This window comes from Labeo rohita, chromosome 22 (assembly GCF_022985175.1).
Source record: "Labeo rohita strain BAU-BD-2019 chromosome 22, IGBB_LRoh.1.0, whole genome shotgun sequence".
Classification (NCBI taxonomy): domain Eukaryota; kingdom Metazoa; phylum Chordata; class Actinopteri; order Cypriniformes; family Cyprinidae; genus Labeo; species Labeo rohita.
The window spans coordinates 12,732,278-12,745,856 of NC_066890.1; the positions used below are offsets into that span (position 1 = coordinate 12,732,278).

General features: G+C 40.3%; 1 pseudogene; it reads left to right on the forward strand.

The window, feature by feature from the left end:
- The first annotated feature begins 3,477 nt into the window (after positions 1 to 3,477).
- Positions 3,478 to 13,579, forward strand: part of LOC127154191 (adhesion G protein-coupled receptor L3-like) — a 33,160-nt pseudogene continuing 23,058 nt past the window's right edge.

Sequence of the window (13,579 nt, forward strand, 5' to 3'; positions counted from 1 at the left end):
TTCTTGAAGTTTCAGGCCTCAGCTGCTCCTCCAAGTCAAATGCTAATTGTTGAATCGCATGTCTTGGAAATCTCAGTTTTTCAAACAGTTCCTTTTCAGAGAGAACTTCCAGTGGATTTGATCGGTCTTTGAAAAACCTTTCTCTTCTTATTGCATGTTCATAAACCCAAAGATTAAAATTTGCCATAGCACAAGACAAACAAAAGTCTACGCTGTTTAAAAATCTGTCACAGCTGACAGTTGGTTTCCATGGCAACATAGATTGTAAGGAAAAGTTAGCCATGGGGTAATCAGTCTAACTTTTTGGTCTTAAATTAGACCAGTCTAAGATTTTATGCAACTGGCTTACAAAGTAAAGACCCGTCTTAAAGAAAAAAAATAGATGACTAACTTGTAAGACCAGTCTAAAACAGTTTTATGCAACCGGCCCCTGAAAACACTAACAAATAAGCTGGAGTTTAGCGATCTAAATTAAACCGTAATTAAGTCTGTGTTCTGTTATGAGATCTCGAATATATTGTTCTCAGTTGTGGTTGCTGAATAAACTTACTCAGCCTTGGTGGTTTTAACAGAGAAACATAGGCTATTGCAATTTGGAATTAATCAAATTACTATTAGGTTATAATATTTTTGTGTTTGTTTTACCGGTTTTCATAATGTAGACAGAGAGAGTGCATAAGCCTTTGGTATTAATTTAAATCAGTACACTAGATGAAGTCAAATAAACCATGTGTATGAGTCCACATTCTATTGATTTGTGCTTACTGATGAAAGTACAATATCTAAAATGCAAAAGTAAATTTCTCAACTGACAACAATCATTACGATTATAATTTTGAAATAATTGTTATACCTGAATAAAATGCTCATACATTTTGTTGACTTAAACTTGACTAAAAAACAGGACTAAAGGTTGACTAAATATGATAACTGAAATGTACATTTGAGGCTAAAAAAATGGCTGCCAAAATTAATTAATTAATTAATTAACTAACTTTTTTTTTTGGCTTTTTTTTCAACTTCAGGTGCTCAGAGTGTTCCTGCAAAAACGCGAGGTGCAGAAGGCGGCTAAAATGCGAGGCGCCCAGGGCGCATAAACAGCGCACACAATACTTACTGCCAATAGATACAATTCAAAAAAGGTGCCTCTTACTGAAAAAATGTGTTCTGTCTGATTGAGGCCTAAGGAAACAGAATGATGATGTCACCTGCAGGACAATCGGCAGATTACGCCTTTAACTTTATTCAAGTACAATGTGATTATAATTAAAGTACAATCAATTTTTGATTGTACTTTATTGTACACTTTATCACTCTTTTTTTAATGAATGTATAGATAAAATATATAAAAATGGCAGAAAATAAAAAACAAATACAAATGCACAAAAAAAATCTGTCAATGACTTGCTGACATGCACGAAAACCAGCCATGTATTGGACCCAAAAATAATGTCTTTACAGATATTATATATGTAACAAATCCAACCTCTGTGGTTCCCCCTGATCGTCACCAGAGGTCGCCATCACCAAAGTATTGACTTTCTCCTTAAACTCCATTTCCCATCACCCCGTACGTGGCACTGATTACGAGCCCATCTGCTGCTTGTTACCGGGACTATTTAAGCCTCTGTCTCTCCCTCACTCTTTGCGAACTGTTGTCTTGCCCGGCTGACATCTCTGAGCATTACTGACTTCTCTGAGCATTACTGACTTCTCTGTTGGATTACTGTGTTTGACCCTGGACTGTTTCTCTTGTCTCTGATAACCCTGTTTGCTGTTGATTGACCACGCCTGTACTTCTGTGTTTACACTTATTAAAAAGCTGCAAATGGATCCTCACTTCGTTAACTCATCATTACAGAAGACTTCGCCAGCCCTCGATCCAGCAGCAGTCTACAGACTTTTTACCGATGTCTCTTGGCAGAAAGTACAGCAGCGGAGTTTGCTTTGAATTTTTGCACACTAGGTGCACAGACTGGATGCTCAGATGATCTCTTAAAGGGTCATGAAACCCCCCTGTTTCAGCACTGATTAGTTCTCACCACACTTTTGAAAAATGCTGCAAAAGTGGGCGTGGTGCGCTACGGTGTGGAGGGGGGGGAGGGGAGAGAGTCAACTTCGGGTTCAAATGGTTCAGACAGTTTAATTTCACTCCCATTGAGTTAACAACACAAATACTGTAAATGCACAGCCATTTGCACTCTGCATTGAAAACATATATGAACCTGCTGTTGCACCTCTATTAACTTAAAAGTTAATATAGGTGTTTTCCATCCACATCTCCTGCGTCTGCTGGATTCTTCTTTGTCAAGAAAAAAGATAGCAGTCTTGGCCTTGTAGTGACTATAAGGGTCTAAATGAAATAACTGTCAAGTTTTAGTACCCTCTACCTGTTCCGCCAGCTCTTGAACAGCTCCGTTCTGCCAAAAACTTCACTAAGCTCGATCTTCGCAATGCTTACAGTTTGATTCAAATCAGAGAGGGGGATGAGTGAAAGATGGCCTTCTCCACCACGTCTGGGCACTATGAGCATCTGGTTAGGCCGTTCGGGCTTGTCAACAGTCCCTCAGTTTTCCAAGCATTCATAGAAAATGTATGTGGGTCATCATCTACATGGATGATATTCTCATTTACTCGGACTCTCTTGAGACACACATTAGCCATGTCCGAGCCATTCTACAATGTCTGATCTTCCACCAGTTATATGCTTAAGCAGAGAAGTGAGTTTCACCAGACCTCGTTCTTTGGATATGTGGTTAGTCCAGAGGGAGTGGCGATTGATGATCGTAAAGTGCAAGCTGTCTTGAACTGGCCCCGACCTACGACTGTCAAGGAGATGCAGAGGTTCCTTAGATTTGCAAACTTTTACAGACGATTCAGCAGAGACTTTAGCTCCATCGTAGCCTCTGTAACTTCTATGATTAAGAGGAAGGGAAGTTGCTTATCTTGGTCACCAGCAGCTAACAAAGCCTTTAACCACCTCAAAGAACGTTTCTCCACTGCACCCATACTGCATTACTCTGATGCTGAACGTGGGTTTGTAGTGGAGATCGATGCCTCCAGCACAGGCTTTAGGGCAGTCCTTTTGCAACACCCACCCAAACTCTTCCCCTGTGCCTACTTCTCTCGAAAGCTTTACCAAGCAGAACAGAATTATGATGGAACCGTGAGCTATTGGCAAGGAAGGCGGCCTTTGAAGAGTGGCAACATTGGCTTGAGGGAGCCAAATTTCCCTTCTCAGTTCTCACTGTTCTTCGCAATCTGGAGTATCTCTGCTCTGCAAAAAGACTCAATCACAGGCAGGCCAGGTGGGCTCTTTTCTTCACACAGTTTCAATTCACAGTAAGTTATCATCCAGGTTCCAAAAACACCAAAGCAAATGCACTTTCTCGTCAGTTTGAGTCCACATACCAACCCCTCTCACCTAATCCTATCTTACCGCCCACTGTCATTGTGGCACCAGTGCAATGCGACATCATGACTGAAATTGCAGAGACACAGGGCAAAGATCCCATACCTGCTGAATACCCACCCAGCAGGACCTTTGTCCCTCTTTTCTTGAGGAACCAAGTCATTCAACAGCTTCATGACCTTCCCTGCTCCAAACATCCAGGAATAACTGCATCCATCCAACTTCGCACCAACAAATTCTGGTGGCCCTCACTTGGCACTGACACCATTGCATTCATCAAGAACTGTGTCACCTGCAACACCACTAAGTCTTCCAAACAGCTGCCTGCAGGTTTGCTTCAGCCACTGCCCGTCCTCAGAGACCCTGGTCACACATTGCAATTGATTTTTATCACCGACCATGCCAACTCCAGGGGCAATACCACCATTCTTACTGTCACTGAATGTTTTTCTAAGTCCTGTCATCTGATCCCATTACCTAAACTTCCCACTGCCATAGGTATAGCAGAGGTTTTGTGCAAAGGCTTTGTGTCTTCCGTTTCTCTGGACTCCCTGAAGATATTGTCTCGGACACAGGCGCACAGTTCACCTCCTGAGTATGGGCAGCTTTCTTCAAATGCCTCGACATCAACATAAGCCTTACTTCAGGCTACCATCTTGAATCCACTGGACAAACTGAACGCTTCAATTAAGAAATCACTTACTTCCTAAGATCCAACTATCATCGCAATCGGGTAGATTGGAGTAGATATCTGTTTTGGGCAGAATATGCACAGAATTCCCTGCGCAAACCATCCACTGGACTCACACCCTTCCAACACGTGCTTGGATTTCAACCACCTCTCTATATTACATATATATATATATATATATATATATATATTATATCCAGGCTGTCTGGAACGCAACATTAGGTTAACATTTCAATAAATAAGCATGTACTATGATTACGAGCCATTCTATAAATATAATGAATCTACTGAAGGCAAGTTGTAGAGAACCCGAGTGCAGTATTTATTGAACAGAAATATAAGCAAGATCCAAAACATAACCAATGACACAAAGACTTGACGACTTGACAGCCAGACATAAACTCACCTACAGTTATACAGGGACAACAAAGCTAGACAAGGAAAAATGGCAAAAAGAGGGCTACTTATATCAAACAATGAAGGTCATGACAAGAACAACCAATCAGCCAGCAGAACTGATAATCACATGACAAGACAATAACCAATCACAACATGACACAAACACTAGGCCAGTGGTTCCCAACCATGTTCTTTTGTTTTGCACATCCATTTCAGGTCTTGGAGTCTCTACTAATGAGCTGAGCATCTGAATCAGGTGTCTTTTGGAAAACATGCAGTGTTGGGGAGTCTCCAAGAATGTGGTTGGGAACCACTGCACTGTACTTACATGTGTTCACACTGCGACAAGAGATTCATTTCGCCAGGAGGGCTGAAAACACAGAAGAGGATTCACACTGGAGAGTAACCTCACATGTGTTCACACTGTGACAAGAGATTCAGACAGAGTAGCTGGACAGACAGTTCAATATCAGATACGTTACTTGAAATTACAGACAGGCGTCAGTTCAGCATCAACACTGGAATCATTGGTAAAGACTGGTTGGTTTGACAGCTAGACACATTGAAAATGGACAGGCAGACAATTCACACTCGGATCCATTAGTGGCAACTGAATAAAGAGATCAACAGCAGACTCAGTGACTACAACAGGACCAACAGATAGCTCAGGCTTAGATTCCTTGACAGAAACAGGCAAGACAGAGAGTTCAAAATCAGACACATTAGTTGAGACACAATCAGAAACTTTTGGGAGACTGACTGAAACTGGATTAACAAACTGCTCACACTCAGGCTCACTGGTTGGAGCTGGACAGACAGGTAGTTCAAAATCAGGTGCTGCCATTTCTGGAGGTTATGCCATTATGTGAGTGCTCTCCAGAGAGTGGCCACCATTTCACAAGCGGGTTGAGACCCCGGAGAAGCAATCAGAATACTAGAATTTCCTGCCATTACAGGCATGGTCGCTATGTCCCGCTCTATATGCAGATGCACATCCATATGCAGGGCTTTATTTAAAAAAATGGTCAAACAACAGGCAGGGTCAAACATCAGCAAACAGGTATGGCACAGGCGAGACAAGCGAGTAATCCGATAAACAGGTGTGGGTCAATAGACAGCGAACATAATCCGATGGATGAGGCAAACGGGTAATCCAACAGACAGGCGGTAAATCCAGACCAGGAGCAAACAGAGTCCAAACAACAAGATGAGAGAGAGATCCAAGACAGACAGGTGATCAAGACACGGGTAAACAGACTATGAACAAGATTTAACTAGACTCAGGAAACTAGGAAAACTCGGAGTGGCTCTGTAATGTAGTTATCACTATGTAAGTGATAAATGCTAAACAATACTCAGCGATTTTAAAGAGGAAGTTCATGGCTTATAAAGTGTGTTTGATTGGTTGCAGCTTTGTGTGTAATCAGTGCAATGGATGATATGTGAAAGTCTGTGTACTTGATCGATTCTTCTGAACTAACCCAATTAGTTAATGGCCCGACTCATATGTACGGCCATACTTTAGATCTGGTGTTAACATATGGTCTATCTATTGAAGATTTAGAATTAAATGAACATGTAATTTTTGATCATAAACATACATTGTTTAATATTCCTGTTGCATGCTGTTCTGTTAACCCTGTGAAATCTTTGCAATGCTTTCGTAGTTTTTCACCTACGACCTGTTCACAATTTGTCACTAGGTTTAATGAGGTGTGTAAAGTGTCTGACTTTGCCCTTCAGAATATGGGTGTCGATGAGCATTTACATTGGTTGCATTCAGCTTGTAAAGATGTTAGATACAGTGGCTCCTTTAAAAACTAAGCAGCATAAAGTTAGATCTGATCCATGGTTAAATGATGAGATAAGAAATCTTAGACAAGTTTGTAGGCAGGCAGAAAGAAAGCGGGAAAAAATAAGTTACAAATTTATTATGATATTTTTAAGGAGGCATTAAAAACATTCGAAGGACTCAGATGATCAGCCAAATCTAAGTATTTTGTTGAGCTAACAGAAAAAAATTATATTCAATTTAGACCCTTCCCCTACTATGTGTGAGAATTTCTTAATTCGTTTAAAACTCAGAGAGATTACCCCACAAATGAGTTGTGACTTTTTAGGCTGTGTCACACAGATGTAACTTTTAATAAATTTGAACTTATTACGTTTCAGCAGCTTTGTGAATTTGTAAGCAGGCTAAAACCTACTGGATCAGCCATTGATATGGTTCCTCCATGGTTTTTAAAAGAAAACTTTGAGGTTATTGGACCTAGTATTCTTCAGAATGCAAACACAAGTCTAGATACAGGTGTTTTTCCCAGCATGTTGAAACAGGCCTTTCAAGAAGTTTCAAGAAGCATCATTCTATGGAGACAGCCCTTGTAAAAGTTTTAATGATTTACTGATGACTGTGGATGCTGGAGATTCAGCCGTATTAGTGTTATTAGATCTAACAGCAGCCTTTGACACAGTAGATCATATGGTGCTGCTTTCGTGGCTGAAAGAGTACGTAGGGATTCAAGGGCAGGTTTCAAATTGGTTTAGGTCATACTTAACTGCTAGCAGCATGGCAGTGAGATATAGGCCTGGGAATTGATTCCAAAAAGAATTCAAAAGGTTGGAATTCCAAAGGTTGGAATCGATTCCGTCGGGGGAATCGACTCCCCATTCAGAGCCGTTTTCAGTTCAAACAAAGCTTATATGGGCGCCTCTCAAACGAACGGCTGCATCATACGAAGGCTGCATATCTTGGCTGCTGTCATCAAACGTTGCTGAACGTCGATTCACGAAAATAAACTGAATGAAAGGAGTCGGTACTGAACATATCTGAGTTTGAAGATGCAGCTTTGCTCGCTAATAGTGATTAGAAGTCTGATTCGTTTCCAAAAAAAAGGTTCTTTTGGATAGATCATTTTAATGAACCAGTTCAAAAATGATTCAGAAGTTATTTTACGGTGGAACTGGCTTATGTTGTCCACATGAGCGCTGCACAAAAGAATAGTTCATGACGTGATTGAGGGTCTTGATCCTATTTCCATCTTAAAAAATGCTATTTTTAACCTTTCTATCAGCCTGTGATCATTTTGAAAGCACAGAGAGCACAGATAAGTGGCGGAGAGTGAGCGTCTGACTGACAGATAAACCACAAGCTCTTATAGCAATGTTGTTGTTAATGTTCTGGTTATTTTGTTTCAGGGTACAGTTTGTTAATTTTGTGCAACGCATACGGTTGAAGTAACATCATTCAGCTGAACCGTACACGTCTTGTTTCATTCATGCAATAAACGCATGTACGCTGCTGTGGGCTATGACTAATTTCATGGGCAACGCAGATAAAAAAATAATTTAAATACAGAAATGTATCATAATTTATAACAACAAAGCTTTATATTATGAAAAGGTTACTTTCTAAGACTTTTATATCCTACAGTGATGGCGAAATTAGGTTCCTCCAATCTAAAAAAACAAGAATCGAAGAAGAATCGAAAACAACAGTGAGGAATCGATTCTTGGAATCGAATCCCATCGATTCCAGAACCAGGAATCGGAATCGGACTCGATTCCAAAATTTTCGGAATCGAACAGCCCTAGTGAGATACGGCACTTATACATCGACCTCGATATCGCTTACATGTGGCATGCCACAAGGCTCTATTTTGGCTCCCACGCGTTTTTCATTGCATATGCTCCAGTTAGGAGACATTTTTAGGAAGTATGATATTGCGTTCCACTGCTATGCAGATAATTTGCAAGTTTATTTACCATTAGTAAATGGAAATAGTGTAGAACATCTTAAGTCTTGCCTCTGCCTCCAATTTTTTATACCTCAATGAAAACAAGTCAGAGATTGTAGTGTTTGGCCCCAGAGGAGCCAGGGGTGTATCAGGGTTAAATTTTGGACCATTGTCATTGTGTGTTAAAGAGTTTTTATATTGATAGCTCTCTGAAGTTGAATACTCAGATCAGTCATGTAGTAAAGTCAAGTTTTTTTCATTCAAGGAATTTCGTCAAGGTGAAATCATGTCTGACATTTAAGAGTCTTGAAATTGTGGTCCATGCTCTTATATCATCAAGACTTGATTACTGTAACTCATTATACAAGGGTATTGGTCAAGCATCTCTCATCAAGTGTCATATATCATTTTAAACAGGAGAACCTGGAGTTTCAATCTATGTCACGTAAAATTCCAATTTTACATTTGTTTTGTCTGAGAATAAATACATTTTCCAGAATTTTAAGAAAAATGCCCTCAAAAATGTGTTTTCTTTCCAGTGTAGATGGCAAAATCACTGGTGTACCCATTGCTGGAGTCTGCAAGCACAAACAACTTCACGCCCCACTTGTCCAATTTTGGCTTTCGTAGCCACCATTCTTTCATCTATGGCAATTTGCTTCCTTGGCTGCCACAGTGCCTTGCATGCATTTTTTATTGTGGTTTAAAGAGGCTGGAGACTCTGGAGGGGGTCATAATCTGGGGTTCCCTTTTCCCAGTCATTTTCGATGTCATGTTCAGGGTTACTCATGTAAACAGTTCTGCTTATTTCCATGAATCTGTCTCTGGTAATCACAGAAGCAGGAAAGTGTATGCTAAGGTGTGATCCCTTCCTCCAGTAGTCTCTAACTTTTGGCAGTTTCAGAAGTGCCATATAAATCATAAGGCCTACATATTTCAGGAATGTGTCAGGCTTCAGCTATTCCCACACAAACTTCTTTCCTTTAGACTGCTCCTCCTCCTGAATTTATATTGGTGTTATTGCAGATTATTCTGACAGCTGTATCATTAAAAAACTGACTGTTACACCAATGGACTGTTGATTCCACCAGAACATCGCCAAGCAACTCGTTTGAAAAAAATCAACTCTAATGCCTCATCCGATGTGTACCACTGTTTTGCCATTTGTGTTTGTGTTGTCGAGTCATGTTGTGGAGAATTTATTCATGCAAAACCTTAACGTGTTTATCTGTGATATCCCTGCATGCAAATAGCTCTGACTTTCACCCGGTCTCTGGTTAAATTTCTAAATAAACATGCTGATTAGTAATTCACATAGAAATGTATATGTTTATTGGCTGACTAGATGACACTTTGCACCAATCTGGGCATGGGGGAGGAACTAAGTTTCAACAACAATTGCTTCTTTTTGACAAATCAACGCTGTCAAAATATGTATGTAATGTAATTACATTCACTACAGAGCCTGTGAATGTCCAAAATATACACGTTATATCGCTGAAATCGCCTATATCGCTTGAATCATACGGATTGGATTAGTGGCTCAACAGCAGGCAGCTGTCTCGGTCTTTGATGGTTAAAGACACATCTTTTTAGCCAAGCATTCAAATAATGCATTTCATAAACTTTTCCTGCAGTTATATCTGATCAAATGCTGATTATTAATCTTTTAGCTCTGGTTAAACAAATCTTTCTTTGCTTGCTTTAAACAGCAGCTACGCTAATTATGTTCCTATTTGCTCTCTGTCATGGAACTGACATCCTGTGGTAACTAGGAACTCACAAGCTCCAGTGTGGATCCAGAACACTTAAAAAGAGATGATGCCAACCCCTCAGAGGACCGCAGATGATGCCAACCCTGAAACAACAATACAGCACTACCGAATTTTGCTATTAATTTATGGTGTTTTTTGTCTGTCTGATTACGTCATTAATTGATCTTTACCATACACCTCTGTCATATGTACATCAACTTGACATAGTCACCACTAGTAAGCTACTACTAAATATATTGTAAAAACTTTAATTTGGTGTAAAGTTGCTTTGCAACCATATGTATCGTGAAAAGCGCTATACAAATAAATCTGAATTGAATTGAATTTGAATTGACCAAGGAGAGAATGATTTGCCAAGATGGCTGCTACATAGACTTTGAGCGTGGAGGGGGTGCGCCCCTTATCCAACTCCTGAAGAAAGGTTAGTACATAGGACACATCACAAGAATTTAGGTAATGGTTTTTTTGCTGAACACCGGTCACTGGCCACTTAAATGCATAAAGACATCTTGCAGACGAAGCTCTAGCCTCTGAAATGGTGGAAGTGACTCTTGGGGCCAGACATGGAGGCTCCACAACTGACTGGGGGGGCCAAATTTTGATCTGCGCTTGTGATAGAAGGTCTCCTATTGACCATGGGGCTGCCAACAGCAGCTAGATCATCTCTGGAAACTAAACTTGGTTCCTCCAGAGTGGGGCCACAAGGAGGACAGAACATTTTTTCCCCTCACCCCGAGGAAGCAGAGCGATTGGAGGGAAGGCATTAAGACGGGTGTTGGGCTAATCTTGGGTCAGAGCATATCGCTGCATTGAGAAATAGGTTGGGCAGTGACAGTTGTCTTTGGAGGCGAAGAGGTCCACCTCTGCCTTGCCAAAGACTGACCAAATTATATGAAACCGACTGGGGATGTAGCCTCCATTCTCCTGGAGCGACATTGTCTCTGGACAGCATGTCTGCTCCCTGGTTCAGTTCGTCCGGCACTTGAACCACTCGTTGTGAGAGGAGTTTGCTCTGTGCCCAAAGCAGAAGACGCTGAGTCTGCCTTGGCGATTGATATAGGCTACTACAGTCATTTTGTCTGAATGGACAAAGACATGGTGCCCTTTTAAGGCTGGCAGGAAGGTTTAGGCAGTTGATGTGCAGACGTTGTTTGGGGATTGACCAGGAGCTGAATGCCGGATTGCCCTTGTACAAAGCGCCCCAACCTGAGCTGGAGGCATCCGTCATGACCATCTTCCTCCTGGAAATCATTCCTAACTGCACGCTTGGTAAAACAGGCAAGGAGTTGTCCAAGGGGCCACAGCTTTGATGCAGCGATGGGTTACCTTGATGGTTGATGATGTCGGTCCTGGCGTGGGAAGGTAGTTTTAACACTGGAGGGGCCACTTGTGAAGCAGGCCTAGAGGAATAACTGAGGAGGCAGCCACCATGAGACTGAGCATCTTCTGAAACTTCTGAGGGGACATGTAGTCCCTAGTTTGAATGACACGCCACATGCTGTATATTCTGGGAGTGTTCTGGCAAAATCCAAGCTTGCATTTGAACTAAGTCTATAACTGTTCCCAGAAAGGAGGCCTGCTTTCTGGGAGTCAGAAAACTTATGGTTGGATTGATTATCAATCTATTCTTCATTTCTTGCTTTTTTTTTTTTTTTTACTTAGTTTTCTTCCATTCCAACAGAGATGGGAAGTAACAAAGTACAAATACTTTGTTTATGTGTAGTAAAACTATGGTTGTAGTTAAATTGTAATCAATCCGCCAACAAAACAAAACAAAAAACATGGTTACTATACTTTTACTGTAATAAACCGCGGTTAATTTTGATAAGAGAAAAATGTGAAACTATGAATTTGCAACAAGGTGGAGACAGTTCTGCTCATAACAGTAAATGGCTGATGGGAAAAGTGACAGGTACTAGAAAATGACTGAAAAAAGAAAACACACAAGGTGAGATGCAGAGAAAATGAAGAGACTGGAAAATGGAAGTTGAAGAGAGAGCCTTTTTCTTATTTTGCACAGCCCCAGCCTAAGGTTTTAAACATTTATGTAAATGTAATGGCCATACTAAATAAATAAATAAAAAATAGGGTTGTCCATGGTTTCAGAATTTGTTGTGGGTGTATGGGATACCCTGGATGAGTATGAGATTTCCCGGCCTGAAATTTTGTCCCAGTCTGGCTCTGTTGCTTGATACATTCATTAGCTAACAAATGTAAGTTATTTTGTATTAAAATGTGTCAATATGATGTGAGGTCCAGATACCAGCGTGACACTAAAACAGGTAGAAGTAATGAGTACTTTTTACTTAAGTATGTGTCTGAAACCATACTTTTTTACTTTAATTTAAGTAAAAAAGTGAGTGAAGGATGTGTGCACTTTTGCCATCTCTGCATTCCAACATAAGAAAACATTTCTGGAATCAGCATCTGAAATAGCATTTAGATGTAGTTACAGTTTAATGTATCTTAGAGTGGACAAGAATGCATTTAAACTGCAGTTGCAGATACATAAACAGGCCTAATCTTTTGTTTTTAACATAAAACGTTGAATACTAATATTTGAAACAATTAAAAAAAAAAAAAAAAAAATCTCAGATGTGACATTAAAATCTCCAGTAGGTGGCAGCAAGTGACTGTTAACGAGTCATTGAGATTCAACTGTTTTATTCAAATGGCTGATTCATTCAAGAACAGAACATCAATAAGCTGATTCATTCAGTAAGTAAACACCGTCCATTGCTTAGAGACTCAAAACAGTGCTGTGATCTTTGTTTGGAACTATTTTCACTGGCAAAATTGAGCAAAAACAAGCAATATTATTTCTAAAATATAAATCACTTATTGCTTTACTGAACTTGTATAAAATAATTAATTAAATGTGTTATCATGCTGAAATCTACAGAAAAATAGTAGTCTTTCTGTGATACAGATTCAATTAACTATATTAAATTATATAAATATAAAAAGCATACAGAAACATTTCTGCCATCTACCATTTCGAATGCCTTGAATTTTGAGTTTTAATAGACTAATAAATCAATGTGTGTGCACTCTGTGTGTAATTTGATGATATAGCCTACTTGATAATGTCAAATCGCACATCATCACAACAACACCTACCATATTGTCCCAGAAGATATGCTGTATATTACCCCAGCCTTGACTTGAGTGGAAAATAAATCATGTTTGTGCGAGCACTTATTTGCTTATGAGCAAAGGTGTTTTTAGGAGTCTAAGTGCCAGACCACTGATCTCAGCCAGACTCCTCCATGTCGCAGAGAAGTTTGGCTTAAAAAAACACTCGTTAAGGAGACTGGAGACGAGCTTTTCCGGGGCCATCCACTCAAGACAGAGTTTCTCCACAGCTCTCATAAGAATTCGGATCAGCTCAGAGTCCAAAAAGTCCAGAGTTTTCGATGGCCACCTTCTGCTCAGAAGCACCGAAGCACCTCAAGTCGCTCTCAGCCGACAAGGGAGCTGATCCTCATGTTTGAAACACCGGTGGGATGAGACGCTGCGGGGAGAGTGAAGTGTGCGGGCACTAAACCGACTTGACATCACTCAAGCC